The sequence below is a fragment of the Tachyglossus aculeatus genome, chromosome 10, assembly GCF_015852505.1.
Source record: "Tachyglossus aculeatus isolate mTacAcu1 chromosome 10, mTacAcu1.pri, whole genome shotgun sequence".
Lineage (NCBI taxonomy): Eukaryota > Metazoa > Chordata > Mammalia > Monotremata > Tachyglossidae > Tachyglossus > Tachyglossus aculeatus.
This window is the reverse complement of record NC_052075.1, coordinates 23,754,097-23,775,933: the sequence shown is the minus strand read 5'-3', so window position 1 is coordinate 23,775,933 and position 21,837 is coordinate 23,754,097. Positions and strand designations below refer to the sequence as shown.

The 21,837-nt window shown below is 43.6% G+C and overlaps 1 protein-coding gene and 1 non-coding gene across 3 annotated transcripts in view; both read right to left on the bottom strand.

The window, feature by feature from the left end:
- Positions 1-21,837, bottom strand: part of CTNNA2 (catenin alpha 2) — a 1,073,907-nt gene that overhangs the window by 820,568 nt on the left and 231,502 nt on the right. The window lies entirely within an intron of this gene.
- Positions 2,906-3,043, bottom strand: LOC119933758. Its single transcript, XR_005452632.1, has one exon. It is a non-coding gene; the product is annotated as a small nucleolar RNA SNORA7 (small nucleolar RNA).

Sequence of the window (21,837 nt, the reverse complement as noted above, 5' to 3'; positions counted from 1 at the left end):
TTACCGAGGGGAGGTCACTCTAGTCCATGGCAAACAAAAGAGGCCCTGTTTAGGCATAGAAGTCATCCACATGCCTTTGAGGCAGTTAATTCTAATGATAAAATGATAGGCAGGAGGAGAAGTAGGCCTGGTTTCGCCAAGAGTCCCAGGTCAAACGAACTGCCTGGTCTCCCATAGAATCACACCCCAGATGAGTTTCAGAACTACCCTGTGTTCACTATTCTATGAACCTTCCCCCATCCTATTCTGAATTAGCTAGAGAAAACAGCTACTCAAAAGTAGCTTCTAAAGTCGGCAGAAAACATAGCCCATTGTGTATAGGAACCAAAAAAAAAAAGCAGTGTTGCCTAGTGGAAAGAGCACAGGCCTGGAAATCAAAGGATCAGGGTTCTAATCACAGGTCTGCAAATTTTTTTAATGATATCTGTTAAGTGCTTACTCCGTGCCAGGCACTGTACTAAGCACTGAAGTAAATACAAGTCAATCAGCTGGGATACAGTATCTGTCACAAATGGTGCTCACAGTCTTAATCCCCATTTTATAAATGAGGCACAGGGAATTGAAGTGACTTGTTCAAGGTCACACAGCAGATGAGTAGCAGAGCTGGGGTTGGAACCCAGGTCCTTCTGACTTCCAGTCCCTTGCTCTATAGATTAGGCCACACTGCTGGGTGATTTTGGACAAGTCACCTAACATTTTTGTCTTTCAGTTTCCTCATCTGTAAATGGGGTATTAAATACATGTTCTCCCTTCTATTTAGAACTGTGAGATTCATTCATTCATTCAATCGTAGTTATTGAGCGCTTACTGTGTGCACAGCACTGTACAAAGCACTTGGGAAGTACAAGTCAGCAACATATAGAGATGGTCCCTACACAACAACAGGCTCACAGTCTAGAAGGGGGAGACAGACAACAAAACAAAACATGTAGACAGGTGTCAAAATCGTCAGAACAAATAGAATTAAAGCTAAATGCACATCATTAACAAAATAAATAGAATAGTAAATATGTACAAGTAAAATAGAGTAATAAATCTGTACAAATATATGTATATATACAAGTGCTGTAGGGAGGGAAAGGAGGTAGGGCAGTGGGATGGGGAGGAGGAGAGGAAAAAGGTAGCTCAGTCTGGGAAGTTCTCCTGGAGGAGGTGAGCTCTCAGTAGGGCTTTGAAGGGAGGAAGAGAGCTAGCTTGGCAGATGTGTGGAGGGAGGGCATTCTAGGACAGGGGGAGGATGTGGGCCAGGGGTTGACGGCGGGATAAGCGAGAATGATGTACAGTGAGGAGGTTAGTGGCAGAGGAGCAGAGGGTGCAAGCTGGGCTGTAGGAGGAAAGAAGGGAGGTTAGGTAGGAGGGGGCCAGTTGATGGAGAGCCTTGAAGCCGAGAGTGAGGAGTTTTTGCTTGATTCATAGGTTGACAGGCAGCACTGGAGATTTTTGAGGAGGGGAGTAACATGCCCAGAGCGTTTCTGCACATAGATGATCCGGGCAGCAGAGTGACGTATAGACTGAAATGGGGAAAGACAGGAGGATGGGAGAGCAGAGAGGAGGCTGATGCAGTAATCCAGTTGGGATAGGATGAGAGATTGAACCAGCAAGGTAGCGGTTTGGATGGAGAGGAAAGGGCGGATCTTGGCGATGTTGTGGAGGTGAGACGGGCAGGTTTTGGTGACGGATTGGATGTGTGGGGCGAACGAGAGAGTGGAGACAAGGATGACACTAAGGTTGTGGGCTTGTGAGATGGGAAGGATGGTAGTGCCATGTTGGGAAAGTCAGGGAGAGGGCAGGGTTTGGGAGGGAAGATAAGGAGTTCAGTCTTGGACATACAGAGTTTTAGATGGTGAGCAGACATCCAGATGGAGATGTCCTGAAGGCAGGAGGAGATACGAGCCTGGAAGGCGGGAGAGCAGGGGCAGAGATGTAGATTTGGGTGTCATCAGCATAAAGATGATAACTGAAGCCATGGAAGCGAATGAGTTCACCAAGGGAGTGAGTGTAGATAGAGAACAGAAGGGGACCAAGAACTGACGCTTGAGGAACTCCTACAGTAAGGGGATGGGAAAGGGAGGAGGAGTCCAAAAAGGAGACTGAGAATGAACTGCCGGAGAGATAAGAGGAGAACCAGGAGAAGACGGAGACTGAAGCCGAGGTTGGATAGTGTGTTGTGGAGAAGGGGGTGGTCCACAGTGTCGAAGGCAGCTGAGAGTTCGAGGAGGATTAGGATAGAGTAGGAGCAGTTGGATTTGGCAAGAAGGAGGTCATTGGTGACCTTTGAGAGGGCAGTTTTGGTAGAATGTAGGGGACGGAAGCCAGATTGGAGGGGGTCAAGGAGATAGTTGGTGTTGAGGAATTCAAGGCAGCGGATGTAGATGACTCGTTCTAGGAGTTTGGAAAGGAAGGGTGGAAGGGAGATAGGATGATAACTAGAAGAGGAGGTGAAGTCAAGAGAGGGTTTTTTTAGGATGGGGGAGGCGTGGGCATAATTGAAGGCAGAGGGGAAGGAACCAGTGGAGACTGAGAGGTTGAAGATGGAAATTAAGGAGGGAAGGAAGTTAAGGAAGGAAGGTGAGATCCATGTGGGACAGAGAATTTGTCCAAAGGATTATCTTGGATCTACACCAGTGCTTAGTGCAGTGCTTTGCATAGAGTAAATTATCATTGTTATTATTATCATTGTCTTATCTTATGCCGTCGAGTTATTTCCAACCCATAGTGACACCACAGACTCATCTCTCCCAGAACACCCCGATCTCTATCTGCAATCTTTCTGGTGGTGTACCCATAGAGCTTTCTTGGTAAAAGTACGAAAGTAGTTTACCATTGCCGCTTTCTACACAGTAAACTCAGGTCTCCGCCCTCAACTCTCTCCCATGTCTCTGCTGCCCAGCATGGGTGAGATTTGACTTGTAGCAGATTGCCTTCCACTCGCTAGCCACCGTCCAAGTTAGGAATGGAATGGGTATGCCTCTGTTCGACTCTTCCTCCCGTAGCCGAGACTGGTAGAGTACTGGAAACTCTCCAGATGCAACCCTGAGAGGGGATTATTATCATTATTATTATTCCTGGAATTGAGGGTTGTCCTGGAGACCTGCTCTTTTAGAGAAAGCATCCTTGAATTTCCAGGAATCAGAAATTAGACCAGTGAAGTCCCTGCCTTTGTTAAATCATGAGTTCTGAAAAGGAGGAGGAGATGGGCTTATTCTTGCCTAGGGTTTCTTTCTTCAGGGGCCTGTCACATCTCACTTCTTCCCCTGGGCTGGGCCTGAAAGCCTCTCTCTACTGTTGATAAAACTATTTTATTATGTGACAGAATGGGTTGCTTTGGAACCCTATCTCCTGGAAGCCAGGCCTGTGTCTCCATTTCCTTGAAAAGCCTGGCTGATAATTGTACTGATTGAAGGGTTCAATTTTGTTCTGGGTATAGCCACTAAAATATTTGGTTATTGATTTACTATGATTGAGAATGTCTTCTTTGTTCACTTAACTACCTGCACTTCAATAATCCATATTCTTCCCAAATTACAAAATGTTCTCGATTTTCCTGTGAATTAAAAATAAGAGCTGTAGGCAAAAAAATTCAAGTGGTGAATGGATAGGAAAGGTTAAAACGAGGTTTAGCACTAAACAGTCAACCAGAAGCAGTGTAAGCTATCATGAAATAACATGAAATGCATTAATACATCAAGGATGATGTGAAAATTACTCCAGAGGTAATGCATACATTTAAAAATCTGTATACACAAGCAATCAAGAAATAGCTCATCTGATTAATTAAAGTACTACCAGCCATATTATCCCAAACTAAATATCAACAATACTCCAAATCACTGAAATCAAGATTAAAGAAAAAAACACAATTGTCAGAGGATAGATGCTTGTTTCTTGTCCTCCTGAGATAATTGAATCTCTTGCTTTGGTAGTCTAGGAGATAAAAGAATTAGTCTAATTACCTTCACTGCCAGGAGCCTGAATTAAAGTCAGCCCCACTTTGTTAAAGAGGCAAGCTTTACTGGTTCAATGGCCATTTCCTCTTTCCCTGGGGGGGCCTAAAATGCTCTGAAATGACCTCACAAATAATCCTGAGAATTATTAATGAGACACTACCGACTATCATTCCATATATTTTCTAATTTCTCCTCTCCCAACACAGCCACAGGCCGTGGCCAGCATGTCCTGGGCCTGGAGTGTCCTCCCTTATTGAAGGCACAATTTGGTGGCTGGTAAAACGGGAATAGCCACTGGGTCAACTGAGTGGGTGGTCGCGGCCCCCTCCTCACCCCCCGAGACAAATGTTGGTGGTGGGAAAGACAATTTTAGGGCTAGACTATGAAGCAGTGTGGTTTAGTGGATAGACAATGGGCCTTGGAGTCAGAAGGACCTGGGTTCTAATCCTACATCTCCCATATGTCTGCTATGTGACCTTGGGCAAGTCAGTTATCAGGGCCTCAACTGCCTCATCTGTAAAATGTGGATTAAGAGTGTGAGTGTGGGAAAGGGACTGTGTTCAACCTGATTTTCTTGTATCTACTTCAGTGCTTGGCAAATAGCAAGCACTTAACAAATACCAAAATTATTATTATTAGGTAGTTGCCGTTTGGCTTTTTGTATTTTTTTATAAAAATAATTTGCTCCATAGTCAAGGATTGAGCATGTGTTGCATATGGAGAAATAGCAAAACAATTTCATAATCCTTTCAATCAATCAATCAATTTATTGATTGCTTCCTGTGTGCAGGGCACCGTACTAAGCTGGTAAATCTGGACACTGGGATTTGGGAGGCAGGCCGAGACCCCAGAGGGAAAGTTTCATCGGAGACTAGATGGAGGTGGAAAAACGGAGAGTGGGGAGAGGTAGGAGGAGAGGAGATTTTACAAATACTTAAATTGTGCTTTCCTCACATTTTCAAGTATTTTGGAATTACTATGAAGCCACTGCTTTGGACTCTGTCTTTTATCTCTCTCTGAAGCACAAATCAGCCAATCAATGGTTTGTGTTGAATACTGTCTTGAGGACTGGAGAAAATGGCTGCAAGTTGTATCATCCTACTTCAAAAATATGAATTAAACTAGCCCTTTTTTAATGTGTTTATTATTCTGACCTTCCACTATTATTACTAACTTCTATTTGTATTTTAAGCCAACTCTAGTGTTTACAAATAGAATTGTTCCCTTTAAGCATTTGATATTCACCCTACTTGTGTACACAGCTGTAATTTATTTTAATATCTGTCTTCCCCTCTAGACAAACTACCGGTGGGCAGGGAATGGGTCTACCAACTCTGTTGTACTGTAGTTTCCTAAGCATTTAGTACAGTGCTCTGCACCCAGAAAGCACTCAATAAATGCCACTGATTGATCAATATGAAACTCAGTGCTTGCTTTATCAACTGTTTTATCATGAGGAAACTGAGACACAAAGAAGTTCAGTGACTTGCTCATTGCTTCTCTCTTAATACACCCAACCCACCACACTGCCAAGCATTTAGTGTAGTGCTCTAGACTCAGTAAGTGCTCTTTAATAATAATAATGATAATTGTGGTTTTTGTTAAATGCTTACTATGTGCCAAGCACTGTTCTAAGTGCTGGGGTAGATACAAGGTAATCAGGTTGTCCCACATGGGGCTCACAGTCTTAATCCCCATTTTACAGATGAGATAACTGAGGCACAGAGAAGTTATGGGGCTTGCCCAGGGTCACACAGCAGACAAGTGACAGAGCCAGGATTAGAACCCACTTTCTCTGACTCCCAAGCCTGTGTTCTTTCCACTAAGCCATGCTGCTTCTCTAGATACCCTCAATTTACTGATTGATTTGAGTGACCCTAAAACTTTCAGCAGGCAGCTGAGAGAATTGAAGGTGGAGTGGGTTAAGGAAGCCCACGGAAAACCAAAGACCCTACCCACCTGATAATTTTTTCAAAATGCAAATTATTTCTCTACACTTCTTGCTGGAAGGGGATGGATAGGGCTTTGTTCTTCATTTCCTCCCCTTGTTTCTACTAAGAGAAGGGCTGTTAGGAGGTAAGGAGCACCAGCAAAAGCAGAAGAGGTGGGGAATAATAATAATAATAATTATGGCATTTGTTAAGCCTATGTGCCAGGCACTGTACTAAGTGCTGAGGTAGATACATGCAAATTGGGTTGGACACAGTCTCTGTCCCACGTGAGGCTCACAGTCTCAATCTCCATTTTAAAGAAGAGGTAACTGAGGCCCAGAAAAGTGAAATGCCTTGTCCCCTTGGGCACATAGCAGACAAGTGGCAGAGCCAGAATTAGAACCCATGACCTTCTGTCTTTCAGGCCCGTGCTCTATCCACTACACCATGTTGCTTCTCAACACCCCTAAAGAGGTGTGACCTGCTCTTTCCCAAAATATATTTAGGAGGTGGGAGGCAGAAGAAGAGAAAAGAGACTGAGAAGAAGCAGCCAGAGAAATAGCCAGGAGAAGTCAGTGTCAGTGCAGATGAGGTTGGATAAAGTTTCCAAGAGAAGGGGGCGTTGAAGGCAGCAGAGAGGTCATGGAGGATTAGGATTAGGAGGGAGTAAAGGCCGCTGGATTTAGCAAGGCAGAGATAGATCAGCGGTGATCCTTAAGAGGGCAGTTTCAGTGGAATGAATAAGTGGACAGATTCCAATTCAGTGGGAAGACTGGGGGGGTCAAGGAGAGAATTGGAGGAGAGGAGGTGGAGGAAGGGGATGTAGAAAACTCACTCAAGGAGTTTGGAGAGGAATGGTAGGAGGGTGGGAGATGGGGCGATAACTGGAGGGAGATGTGGCATTTGAATACGGTGATCAGGGAGGGAATAAGGGAGTGAGCAGGTGCTTTGATAGGGCGTGAAGGAATGCCGGGGTCAGAGGTGCAGGTGGAAGGGGTGGACTTTGAGACGAGGTGGGATATCTCCCTCGGAGCCATTCCTGGAACCCATTTGAGCAGTCAAGCCTTACACATCTCTTTTCTTCATCTGTAATATAGAGATGACAATAGGTCATGAAGGCTTGACTGACTCAGAGGAAGGTGTTAGCAAAAATGGTCATGTTTCTTTTTGAATCTGTTTTGAACCATTTTAAATGTCGTTTCTGTTTATGAGCCCCTGGCCAGACAAGAGGTAGATTCAATTTGATAAACACTAGAATTTTTTTCCTTGGGAAAATATAACGTATGAAAATACTTGATAGATTAATTTTACAGGAACCCCCAAGGGGAGGGTTTGAATATTCATTTAAATAAACAGTACATTTTTAAATAGGTTTTTAAAAATAGACTAATGTGACAGGAAGGAATATTCTCCAAGTTTCAGTAGGTTCCAAGAGGTATTAAGTCTACTGTGACTTGATGCTTTTAAACTACCTGGTAGATTTGGGGTACCATCGCTGAAATAGAACATTCAGTTGAGTGCTGGAAGGTTTTGTTCAAACGTCTTTAAATAGGGAAATGTAAGGCAATGCATAGCAGAAAGAAGAGGGAGCAACTGAATCATGCCTTCCACATGATTCAGAGTTTGAGAGAAAATTTTGGACAACCGTGTTCACAGTGATTAAAAGGACAAAAAGCACATCTCACAGTAAGTGTAATGGTCCAGATCTAAAGGAACATCTTGGAAAGGTTTCAGATATTAAGCACACAGATTCATCATCATTACATTAAGTTTTAAGAGAGGTTGGGGCCATGATTACTGACCAATGTAAAATTTTCAATCATTCCTATCTTTTCCCTGTAGACTGTAAGCAGCTACTAGACAGGAGGGACACCTAATAATTCTGTTATAAGGCACTTTCCCAAGTATTTAGTATAGGGCTCTGCACAAGGCAAGCACTCCATAAATTCCACTGATTGATTCAGATTTCCAAACTTAAAGATCCCTTAAACGGCAGTCTGGTGGTACCTTGAAACCCATTCCCTAAGAAAGAAATGAGAGATCAGAATCTGAGACATCTTTCAGCTAATATCTTTCTTTAGTTGACAATAAACTACTAGTTTTTGGACTTCAGTTCATAAACTGGGGAACCCAAGTATTGGGGATTATTTTTTCTTCTCCTACAAAATTCAGGAAAAATAGTAGGAGTTCTTGTCTGGTTTCTTGTCAAGTTTATAAATAAACCTGTGATTGGTTTTACAATAGCTCTGGGAGATTAGTTTAATTTTTAGCTCTCCAATAAGATTGAACTTTCTTCTTTTCCAAGGTTGGCCGGCCGCTATCCAAAGGCTTAGTCCCTTTAAAATCTGCTCTTGAACATCAGGGTACCTTTTCAGTTCCCTTAAAAAAAAAAAAGGTACATCACCCGCATTCTTCCACGTTCACAGTCTGGCATTTATTTATCTAATGTCTTGCAGTCGAAAGGAATCTGAAGCATTTAATTGCTCAATCTCAACCTAAGAATCACCTCGTTCTCGCCTGTCCCGCCATCGACCCTCGGCCCACGTCATCCCCCGGGCCTGGAATGCCCTCCCTCTGCCCATCTGCCAAGCTAGCTCTCTTCCTCCCTTCAAGGCCCTACTGAGAGCTCACCTCCTCCAGGAGGCCTTCCCAGACTGAGCCCCTTCCTTCCTCTCCCCCACTCCATCCCCCCATCTTACCTCCTTCCCTTCCCCACAGCACCTGTATATATGCATATGTTTGTACATATATATTACTCTATTTATTTATTTATTTATTTATTTTACTTGTACATATCTATTCTATTTATTTTATTTTGTTAGTATGTTTGGTTTTGTTCTCTGTCTCCCCCTTTTAGACTGTGAGCCCACTGTTGGGTAGGGACTGTCTCTATATGTTGCCAATTTGTACTTCCCAAGTGCTTAGTACAGTGCTCTGCACATAGTAAGTGCTCAGTAAATACAATTGATGATGATGATGTTGACTTGGCCCAACAATGAAATGTTAACTACCTCTAGGGGAAAATGCAGCCCTGTAAAGCCTCCAGAGCAATCCAACCAAGGAGTTTAGGACAGGAAGTGAAAAATAATTGCCTATCCAATGGAAGCTACAGAGAGAATTTCAATATCAGGTTGTAATTACCCATTTTGGAATTTGGCCAGGCTGGAGAGGGCAACATGTCTTATTTTCATTTCTTAGGTTTTTTGCTGTTGTTGTTGTTGTTATCAAAACATACTGCTGAATTTTAATCCAGTAAAAATCACCACTTCCCTTAGCTTCAGTGTTTGTCTGATCTAGCTAGGTTTCTCTCCTTTTCTTTTGGCCTGGTTCCTGGCTCAGGCACACAGCTACCTCACCCCTTCCCCTTTGCTCTCCCCAGCGAGTTAATCCACTTAATTGTCGGCTATTGTGATTGAGCATTTTCAGTTTCAAGTGAGTTGTCAACAGGGGCAATATCTGGAAAATTCAGAAAGAGTCTTGATGGCTTATGGCCCTTTCAATGCACCAATGAGGTTGGAACATGTAGAACAGAGAATAGGGAAACTGCTGGGCTATGGGGAATTTGGGAACCTGAATTAACCGAAGCAGCATTGCTTAGTGGAAAGAACAGGGCTTGAGAGTCAGAGGTCATGGGTTCTAATCCCAGATCCGCCACTTGTCAGCTGTGTGACTTCGGGCAAGTCACTTAATTTATCTGTGCCTCATTTACCTCATCTGTAAAATGGGGATTAAGACTGTGAGCCCCACCTGGGACCACCTGGTAACCTTGTATCTCCCCCAGCGTGTAGAACAGTGCTTGGTACATAGTAAGCACTTAACAAATACCATTATTATTATTATTATTACTGTTATTATTATTATTATTAGTAACACATCAGAGCTGAGCTAGATTTTGCGGTCTCCTATGGACAGTCTAGTTAATTAGCTTGAGTCATGCGACCTCTCTGATTGAGCCCCAGAGGACGATTACCGGGACAGGAACCCTTTTTTCTGGTGCATTTAGCAAGAGGAGCAAAATTTCCTGTTCAGTGGTGAATGTAGGACAGATTGCTAAGATACAATTAAACGACCCTAAGAGAATGAAATCTGATTATTCTGCTGCACAAAGAGGGAAATGACTGTGTATGGGATGAGGCAGCAAGATCAGGAAACAGGCAGCCTCCTCATGGTGGTTTGAATTGCTGCCACCATGTCTTCAGTCAGGCAATCAATCAGTGGAGTTTTTTGAGTGCTTTCTGTGGGCAGAACATAGTACTAAACACATGGGAGAGTACAATATAATGGAGTTGGCAGACAAGCTCCCTGCCCACAAGGAGTTTACGGTCTAGAGACATTAAAATAAATGACAGACATTAAAATAAATGAGAGATAAGTACAGAAGTGCTGGAGGGCGGAGGGGAGGAAAAGAGTACAGATCCAAGTGCAAAGATGATGCAGAAGGGAGAGGAGTTGTGGCAAGGATGGGACATTGGGGTCACTTGTTTTTTAGATCACGACAAACTCTCTTGGCTGGATTTAGGAACTGAACTATTACATCTCTAGATTTCATACTTCTACAGCCCAGAAGGAAGGCATCCCAAAGTTACATATTCTTTCTTTCTAGACACACTTGTTTCCCTCTGTCCAACTGTAAATGAAAGCTGACAGGGAACAGCAAGTTGAGATCGCCTGTGCAAATTTAATGGTTAGGTGCTCCCCCAAGACTATTACGTCAAGAAAAAATGTTTTCCTTGGTGCAAGAATAAAATCTATGTCTGTACGGGGCAAATCAATCAATCAATCAATCGTATTTATTGAGCGCTTACTTTGTGCAGAGCACTGTACTAAGCGCTTGGGAAGTACAAGTTGGCTACATATAGAGACAGTCCCTACCCAACAGTGGGCTTACAGTCTAGAAGGGGGAGACAGAGAACAAAACCAAACATATTAACAAAATAAAATAAATAGAATAGATATGTACAAGTAAAATAAATAAATAAATAAAAAGAGTAATAAATATGTACAAACATATATACATATATATATATATATATATATATAGGTGCTGTGGGGAAGGAAAGGAGGTAAGATGGGGGGATGGAGAGGGGGACAAAGGGGAGAGGAAGGAGGAAGAGGAAGGAGGGGGCTCAGTCTGGGAAGGCCTGGGAAATGTAATGGCTGACTAAAAAAAAGTTAAATGGATTCATTCATTCATTCAATCGTATTTATTGAGCACTTACTGGGTGCAGAGTACTGTACTAAGCGCTTGGGAAGTACAAGTCGGCAACGTATAGAGATGGTCCCTACCCAACAACAGGCTCACAATCTAGAAGCAGCATGGCTCAGTGGAAAGAGCACAGGCTTTGGAGTCAGAGGTCAGGGGTTCAAATCCCGGCTCTGCCAATTGTCAGCTGTGTGACTTTGGGCAAGTCATTTAACTTCTCTGTGCCTCAGTTACCTCATTTGTAAAATGGGGATTAAGACTGTGAGCCCCCCGTGGGACAACCAGATCACCTTGTAACCTCCCCGGTGCTTAGAACAGTGCTTTGCACATAGTAAGTGCTTAATAAATGCCATTATTATTATTATTATTATTATTATTATTATTAAAAGGGGAGACAGACAACAAAACTTGTAGACAGGTGTCAAAATTGTCAGAACAAACAGAATTAAAGCTATATGCACATCATTAACAAAATGAAAAGAATTGTAAATATGTACAAGTAAAATAAACAGAGTAATAAATCTGTACAAGTATATATATATATGTGCTGTGGGGAGGGGAAAGAGGTAGGGCGGGGGGATGGGGAGGAGGAGAGGGAAACGGGGGCTCAATCTGGGAAGGCCTCTTGGAGGAGGTGAGCTCTCAGTAGGGCTTGGAAGGGAGGAAGAGAGCTAGCTGGGCGGATGTGTGGAGGGAGGGCATTCCAGGCCAGGGGGAGGACGTGGGCCGGGGGTGGACAGCGGGACAGGAGAGAACGAGGTACAGTGAGGAGGTTAGCCAGTACCTGAAAAAACGCTATGGCACTTTACTCAATTGCCACTTGATAACCATAAGAAATGTCACCCTGGTTCAGATCAATGGCCCCTCCAGTCCAATCCAGCCCAGCACAGTGTTCTGTCTTCTACAACGGAACCAAAGAATGCTTAGAAATCTATGAAAGCTATCCTCCCCACACACACCCTCATGTTAAGGATTCAGTGTCTAATAACCTGCTAAAACCTTTCTATCATGAATTTATTCAGACCCTTTCCAGAGCAATTGATATTTTCTGCCTGTAGCAATGAATTACAGCTGCTACCATCTGCTGGGTGAAGCAGCATTTCTGTTGGATTACTTTGAAACTATCACCTTCAAGCTTCATTGGATCCTGCTGGTCTTGGTAGTGTGGGATTGGATAAACACCAGTTCTGTGTTTTCCCTCTCCCCACCTTTTATGATTGTTTGTAAATGTTTATCGTGTACCCTTTAGGTCTTCATCTGTCTTGGGTGAAGAGGCTCAACTTTTCAGCCTTTCCACACCCAGAAGCTGCTCCATTTTCCCGAAAGTTTCAATTGCCCTTCTTTGTACCTGCTCCATCTCAATTACGTCCTATCACAGATCAGTGGACAGGTGCCCCGTCAGTTCAGACTTTGAAACCTGGAGTTGCTCCCGACACATGGGAGCTGCTGGTAAGCAGCGCAAGCACTAACACAAGTCAGGAAGAAAGCTCTGTAGAGAGGTTGCTTCTCCCGGAGAGTGTGTTGTTATATGCATCTCCCCTCAGGCTTGTGTCTGAGAGAAATGATGCCTCAGAACTCCTCTCAACCACTATATGGAAGGCCTGCTCCCCGGTGCCTGCCCCATGGATCTTTGGCCAGAGCCAGAATCCAGGATAGAACTGAGGAAAAATCCCCACCCCTGTCCGCAATCCATTTTGATACCTGCCTCCTCCTATAGACTGTCAGCTCTGAGTGGGGAGGGAACATGTCCACCAATTCTATTGTCCTTTCCCAAGCACTTTAGCACAGAGCTCTGCACACAGTAAGCACCAATGAATAGCATTGATGGATTGATTAATAGCAGTCTATCAATCACGAGGTCCGCTGGCTTTAGAACTTGCAGGATAGATCTGGAGGAAGACTTGTGACCTGAGGCTCGCAGAGCATTAGTTCCAGTACTCTACCAGTCTTGGCTATGGGAGGGAGAGTTAAGCAGAGGCCTACCCATTCCATTCCTAGCTTGGCCAGGGGCTAGTGAGTGGAAGGCAATCTGCTACAACTCAAAACTTACCTGTGCTGGGAGAGAGTCATTCATTCACTCATTCAATCGTATTTATTGAGCGCTTACTGTGTGCAGAGCACTGTACTAAGCGCTTGGGAAGTACAAGTTGGCAACATATAGAGACGGTCCCCACCCAACAGTGGGCTCACAGTCTAGAAGTGGGCTTACAGAGTTGAGGGTGGAGTCTCGAGTTTACTACTCAGAAGGAGGCATTGGTGAACCACTTCTGTATTTTTACCAAGAAACTCTATGGATACACTATCAGCACGATTGCAGATGGAGAGCAGGGCGTTCCGGGAGAGATGTGTCCGTGATGTTGCCATGGGCTGGAAACGACTCGAAGGCATAAGACAAGACAAGACCCAGCACAATCCCTGCTTCTATTAGGTTTACACCAAATGTTAGTTGACTATTGGACATATTCGGTACAAAATGGAAGTTTCTGCAGGCAACCTCCCTTCAAAAATATAAGTTGACCTGTAGTGTACATGTTTCAAGATTTGGTCAGGAAAGCTCTTTTTTTGAGACTTCCCTGATGTGCCAGTTGTTGAACAGCTTCAGCAAAACCCCAGAAGCCGGCTCAGAGGGGGAGGGTGGGGAACGACAAGACCAATGGAAGCCAGATCGTAAAAGAAAGATGTTAGTCTTCCTATATTAAATCCCTGCAGGCATGACCATAATAACCAATGTGACCAATCAGTGGCATGCTATAAACATTTAAAAATATATTCTTTCCTCTATTAATTTAGAGCTGCCCTTCATTTCAAAAGGGAAGCAGCTGGCAGTGAGATAATGATGATGATGATGATGATGATGATAATAATAATAATAATAATAATAGTATCTGGGAACAGCCATGTCTTAGTGGAAATAACCCAAGCCAGGAAAGCAAAGGATTGGGTCCTATCCCAGCTCTTCCATGTGCCTGCTGTCTGATCTTGGGCAAGTCATTTAACTTCTCTGTGCCTCAGTTTCCTTGACTGCAAAGTGGAGATTCAGTACCTGATCACCCCAGCTCCTTAGACTGTGAGCCCTGGGTGGGACAGAGACTGTATATATCTTGAACAACTTGGTAACTACTCAGTGCTTAGAACAGTGCTTGGTACTTATTAAGCACTTAGCAAATACCATAATCATAATAATTATTATTATCCATTAAAGGTTTTCCCTGTACCAAGCACTGTGTAAGCACAATTCACTCAGATCAACTCTGGGACTCACATGGGGCTCATGGCCTAAAAGGGAAGTAGAACAGGTATTGTACCCCCTTTTTACAGATGAGGAAAACTGAGTCACAGAGAAGATTAGTGATTTGTCCATGGCCACCCAGCAGATAAGTGGCAGAGTCAGTTTAGAATCCAGGTCTCCTCACTCCCAGACTTTTGATATTCCCCCCAAGTAAAGTTGCTCCTGAATCTTGGAAAGCAGGGTGGCCTAATGGAAAGAGCTTGGGTCTTAGACCTGGGTTCTAATCCTGGCTCTGCCTCTTACCTACTGTGTGACCTTGGGCAAGTAAGTTAACTTCTCTGTGTCTCAATTCCCCCTTCTTCAAAATGGAGATTCAATACCTATGCTCTCTTCTGCTTAGACTGTGATCCCCATTTGGGACCTGATTATCTTGTATCTGTCCTAGCACTTACTACAATGCTTGGCACATAACAAAGCACTTAACAAATACCACAATTATAACTATTATTATTCTGAGACTTTAGCCAAGGTGTAAATGTCTTGGAGAGAGAAACTCTTGCATATTGGCACATTGAAGTTTTTTTTATGGTACTTGTTAAGGACTTACTATGGGTCAGGCACTGTACTAAGCACTGGGGTAGATACAAGCTAATCAAGTTGGAAGCAGTCCATGTCCCATATGGGGCTCAAAGTCTTAATCCCCATTTTACCAGTGAGGCAAATGAGACCCAGAGAAGTGAAGTGTTTGGCCCCAGGTCACACAGCAGAGATGTGATGGAGCAGGGATTAGAACCCAGGTCCTTTTGATGCCCAGGCCTGTGCTCTATCCACTAGGCCATAATAATAATAATAATATTGATGGCATTTGTTTAAGCACTATGTGTGAAGCACTGTTCTAAGCGCTGGAGGGGGAATACATGGTGATCAGGTTGTCCCACGTGGGGCTCACAGTCTTAATCCCCATTTTACAGATGAGGTAACTGAGGCTCAGAGAAATTAAGCGATTTGCCTAAGGTCACACAGCAGACAAGTGGCGGAGCCGGGATTAGAACCCATGACCTCTGACTCCCAAGCCTGTGCTCTTTCCACTGAGCCACGCTGCTTCTCTATGAAGTCCATGAGAATATGGCTGTATTGCTCAGGCACCAATGGTTAGGAATGGAAAGTTGTGCCTGACTATCAGATGGGCAGATGCTTGCCTAGCTCTTGCAGTGGTAGTGATGGTTTGTGCTAAACTATCAGCATTCTCTCTGCCCATCTCCCCATGCAATAACTCACCCCACAACCAAAGCCTTACTGAAGGCACATCTCCTCCAAGAGGCCTTCCCTGACTAAGCCCTCCTTTCCTCTTTTCCCACTTCCTTCTTTGCCCTGACTTGCTCCCTTGATTCACCATCCTTCCCAGACCTACCGCACTTATGTATTTATCTGTAATTTATTTATTTATTCATATTAATGTCCGTTTCCTCCTCTAGACTATAAAAGCTCACTGTGGGCAGGGAATGTGTCAGTTACATTGTTGTTTGTATTCTCCCAAGCACTTAGTACAGTGTTCTGCACACAGTAAGTGCTCAATCAATACGATCGATTGTCATCGGCATGTCAATTCCAGAGACATCGATCTGGTTAGGGAGGATGTGTGCAGCCTCTGGTCCCGGGACAGAATGTCTCCAGGCCCTCAAAGGCAGACGGTACCACTGTACCCTCATCCATTTAGTAAACTATTCCCATGGAAGCTTCTCAAAGTAACCTGGTAAGGGCTTCGTGAGCCTTACCCGCTTTTCTGCACAATCACAAAGAAGCAAAAAGCCAAGAAACAGCGTGGCCTACTGGGCCTCGGAGTCAGAAGGACCTGGGTCCTAATCCAGGGTCTGCCACTTGCCTGCTGTGTGACCTTGGGCAAGTCACTTCACTTCTGTGGGCCTCATTTACCTCTTCTGTAAAATGGGGATGAAGATTGTTTGTGTCCAACTCAACTATCTTGCGTCTACCCCAGTGCTTGGTACAAGGCCTGGAACATAGTAAGGGCTTAACAAATACCAGAATGGGATTTAATTTAAGGCAGGGGCAGCTCTTCCCCACCCTTCCAAACTCTGTCCCCACAGACTTTTGTTTTTCACGTGGAAACATTTGAAATGTGACATGCGAGGTTGAATTTCCACTGGGTTAGGTGTAATCAGATAATGGAATCATACTTATTTAAGGAAAAGAAGCCGCGGGTGGAAACATACCCACGATATTCACATTTTGGATTTAAAGTCAGGCCCACATTTTAAAATGATTTGACAGATTGAGAGATAGCTGTTAATGGAAAATTAGGTTGAAACTGCAAATCGTAAAAGGTAGAAGCATAAATGCAACAGCATTATTTCCAAGATAAACCAATGGGAACTAGATTTTAATTTCCCTTGTTTCATTTGTCCCCATGTCACAGATCTCTCACTCCGTGAACTCTTTTTTCAAGGTGGCCCCCATCATTCATTCTTTCAATCATATTTATTGAGTGCTTACTGTGCTCAGAGCATTGTACTAAGCGCTTGGGAAGTACTAATTGGCAACATATGGAGATGGTCCCTACCCAACAATGGGCTCACAGTCTCCTCTATATCTTGGAAAAAACACACTTTATGTAAGCAGAGAATAGTAACACATTTAGTGTTGTTATGTTTTATGGACTTTCTAATATCATTTTAAGCATTCCATTGCTCCTCCCATTTGGGCCTTTCACAATCAGTATGTCTAGTCAACTGATGTGATCTGCAAATCTGGGATTCATTCATTCATTCAATTATATTTATTGAGCACTTACTGTGTCCAGAGCACTGTACTAAGCTCTTGGGAAGTACAAATCGGCAACATATAGAGATGGTCCCTACCCAGCAACAGGCTCACAGTCTAGAAATCTTCTTATAAATGCTAAATGTGAACTCAAATAGTCGTGATCGGGTTTTTTTAAGGTGTCAGCACTGCCAAGGAAAGCTCTATTTTCAGACATGAATTTATGGAAAATATTATGGAAATTGAATATAAAGACATGTGTGCATCTATTTGAAAATTCCCTAGTTTCTTCAGTCTGCAGTGATGCTCTTAATAGTCAGGATCTGATTTTGTTATTGGTTTACCCACTAAGATTCTTTTTTTTTGTTACGGCATTTATTAAATATGTCTTACTAGGTTCCCGGCACTGTATTAAGCCCTATGATTGATAGATGATAATCAGGTTGGGCACAGTCCCTTTCCCACGTGGGGCTCACAGCTTTAATCTACATTTTACAGGTGAGGTAACTGAGGCACACAGAAGTGATGTGACTTGCCCAAGGTCCCATAACAGACAAGTGACAGAGTCGGGATTAGAACCTCTGCTACCAGCCTTAGGCTCTGTCCATTAGGCCATTGTGCCATTGTTTCAGTGGCATGTTGACCACATTCTAAAAATTTTTAAAGTGGCACCACTGCTTGACATACTGGCAGAGGATCTAAGACAGAGCAAAAAATTCACTTTTTTAAAAACGTCTCTCGAAGCCAGGGCAAACTGCCCGACTGAATGAATAACTCGAAAAACTTAGTTTAGGCAATAACCCAGTTGTGGCCATTTCCTCTTAGAAGCTTTTCAGGAAGAAAACTATATCAAGCAAGAGATACTTCATGCTGTCTTGGTAAAGACAAATAACGGAAAGAACTGCTGAAAATGTGATTTTTTAAAAAAGGTATTTCTTAAGCACTTATTCTGTGCCAGACACTATTCTAAGTGTTGGGGTAGTTACAAGTTAATCAGGTTGGACACAGTCCATGGCCCGCATGGGGTTCACAGTCTTAATTCACATTTAACAGATGAGGTAACCGAGGCACAGAGAAGTTTTAGTGACTTGTTTAAGATCACATGGCAGATTCATTCATTCATTCAATCGCATTTATTGAGCACTACTTAGTACACTGTACTAAGCGCTTGATAAGTGGTGGAGCCTAGATTAGTCAGTCAGTCAATCATGTTTATTGAGAGTTTACTGTGGGCAGAGCACTGTACTAAGCACTGAGAAGATACAATATAACACAACACATTCCCAGCCCATAGCAAGCTTACAGTCTGATTCCCAAGCCCCTGCTCTACCCACTAGGCAATGCTGCTTGAAACTGTAAATACAGATGAAAGCACAAAACGTAAGAAAATCTGAATTCCCCCCCAACCCCCGCTCTGGAAAAAAAAAGAATCCCTCATGCACATGGGAGTTTTGTTTTTCCACAAGACAGGAAATATTTTTCATTCATATATAATGCTTCTAGTCTGCCCAAAAAAGAACGAAATAGATGATTTTAGATGTAGGTGGTTGAATAATTAGAACCAGGATAGTGGGTTTTTTTGCTTTCTTTTTTACATACAAGTCTGTCAACACTGAAAGTGCCAAACTTTCACCTCCATAAAAGCAAGGATGCCTGCAAATTGTAATCTTCCTGGAATTGTGACATCTAGTGGAAAAAAAATCTGGCATTTTATTATGTTGGAATTTACGATGATATTGTACCCTGTTCCTTTGATGGGAAAATTAATTACAAAATTCTGCTCCAGACAGCATGGGGCTTTCAGTCTGCATACTCTCCCAACTGGATATCACAAGATATAGGGGCTTGGTTGGCTGTCATAACATCCATGGATGGACTTGTTTGGAACTGATATGATTCTGTAATTTAAAAATCTCATTGCACTTACTGAAAATGATCTCTTTCACACACTGAGCTTAACTGCTGTCGTAAAAAGAAACTGCAGTTCTCCTGGGACCAAACTTGTCCTAAAACTTCCACAAGGAGCCTCAAAGTGTGGAATTATCCTGATCACTAGGTCTGTTTTGAACGCCTTACTTGAGAACCTCTAGAACCGTTTTTCCAAAAGTCTGTTGGTGCCTGAATTCTCTGCCAGAAAAATCCACTACTTCAGCAATTAGAGTTTGAAACCTTGCCCTCTCCCTGACTTTCCCATCACTGTTGACGGCACTACCATCCTTCCCGTCTCACAAGCCCACAACCTTGGTGTTATCCTCGATTCCGCTCTCTCGTTCACCCCTCACATCCAAGCCGTCACCAAAACCTGCCAGTCTCACCTCCGCAACATTGCCAAGATCTGCTCTTTCCTCTCCATCCAAACCACTACCCTGCTCATTCAAGCTCTCATCCTATCCCATCTGGATTACTGTATCAGCCTACTCTCTGATCTCCCATCGTCCTGTCTCTCCCCACTTCAATCCATACTTCACGCCGCTGCCCGGATTGTCTTTGTCCAGAAACGCTCTGGACATGTTACTCCCCTCCTCAAAAATCTCCAGTGGCTACCAATCAACCTATGCATCAGGCAAAAACTCCTCACCCTCGGCTTCAAGGCTCTCCATCACCTCGCCCCCTCCTACCTCACCTCCCTTCTCTCCTTCTACAGTCCAGCCCGCACCCTCCGCTCCTCTGCCACTAATCTCCTCACCGTGCCTCGTTCTCGCCTGTCCCGCCGTCGATCCCCGGCCCACGTCATCCCCCTGGCCTGGAATGCCCTCCTTCTGCCAATCTGCCTAGCTAGCTCTCTTCCTCCCTTCAAGGCCCTACTGAGAGCTCACCTCCTCCAGGAGGCCTTCCCAGACTGAGCCCCCTCCTTCCTCTTCCCCTCCTCCCCCTCCCCATCCCCCCCGCCTTACCTCCTTCCCCTCCCCACAGCACCTGTATATATGTATATATGTTTGTACGTATTTATTACTCTATTTTATTTGTACATATTTATTCTATTTATTTTATTTTGTTAATATGTTTTGTTTTGTTCTCTGTCTCCCCCTTCTAGACTGTGAGCCCACTGTTGGGTAGGGACCGTCTCTATATGTTGCCAACTTGTACTTCCCAAGCGCTTAGTACAGTGCTCTGCACACAGTAAGCACTCAATAAATACGATTGAATGAATGAATGAATGAACTCCTAAAAGAAAAGACAAGAGTCCTCAGCACAATTTAGGATGCTAAACTGAATCAAAATGCCCAGTAGAGCCACTACGTTTTTGTTGAAAGGGACAGACTAGATTGCATCTATTATTTCAGATTAAGGCTGGTTTGGTTAGGGTGGTGTAGAAGAAGGGATTTCTTTGAGGAAAATGTGTTGTGGTGGAGACTGGGGTTGGACAAAACTTTTACAACACAATCTCCCCCACTCTTTGGAGCCTCTATGGAGCCTGGTTCTAATCTGGTACCTTCTACACTACTGGAAGGATGCACAGGATCATACTCCTGTTCCCCCACACCACTTCTACTTAGCAGCATGAAAAGAGGGGTGGGAACATGAAAGGAGGACACTAATCAAAACAGAGGCTGAAACAGGGACAACATACGGAGAGTCAGGAATGTGTAGTGGATACAACACGGGTCTGGAAGCCAGAAGGACTTGGGTTTTAATCCCGGCTCTGCCAGTTGTCTGCTCTGTGACCTTGGTCAAGTCACTTCACTTCTCTGTGCCTCAGTTACTTCACCTGTAAAATGGGGATTGAGACTGTGGGCCCCATGTTGGGGAGGAACTGTAGCCAACCCAATTAACTCGTGACTTGTACTTAGAACAGTGCTTAGAAAGTAGTAAGTGCTTAACAAGTCCCATAATTATTCATTATTGTCATTACAAAACAAAAAAAATTAGCAGATGCGTTCTCTGCCCATAATGAGCTTGCAGTCCAGAGGATCTGTCCTTTCCCAAGCCCTTAGTACTCTGCATAGAGTAAACATCCAATGAATACCACTGATTGGCTGATGGATTTGCATTTGTCTATTACACATATCTTTCTAGCAAAATGTTTCCAAACCAGTAGTTTTCAGATGTGGTTTCTGCGGGCATAGATCACCACTGTTGCCTAGTGCAAAGTTATTCTAGCGCTAAGTGAGGACTCTGTCTTTAACCATTTAAATAACCATGTGTGGCTCTAGCTATGAAGTCAGCTAGCATTCTCATGTAAAGTGGCAACGGCAACCAATCGTGAAGTCACAGTCCTGCCTTATTGAAGAACATTGAGGTGTTTTGTCTTGGAGGGAGAGGAAGAACAAATGAATCAGTCAGTGAGAAGAGCACATGTAGCAGAGCCAAGATGAGAACCCAGGTTATTCTGAGTCCCAGGCCCGAGCTCTATCCACTAAGTCACACTGCTTTTCAGCGTGATATGAACCAGGGACCTCTTGATGTGCAATCAAATGGTCTACAGTGCAGAGCACCGTACTAAGCACTCAATACAACAATAAACAGTGACATTCCCTGTGCACAACAAGCTTACAGTCTAGAAGGGAGGAGACAGACATCAGTACAAATAAATAAAATTACAGATATATACATAAGTGCTGTGATGGTGGGAGAGGGGGAAGAGCAAAGGGAGCAAGTCAGGGAGATGTAGAAGGGATTGGGAAATGTGGATAAGATGAGGAAAACTGGAGTCTCCCAAGTGCTTAGTAGAGTGATCTACATACAGTGAGCTCTCAATAAATACCATTGATTGGCTGATTGATATTCATTCATTCATTCATTCATTCA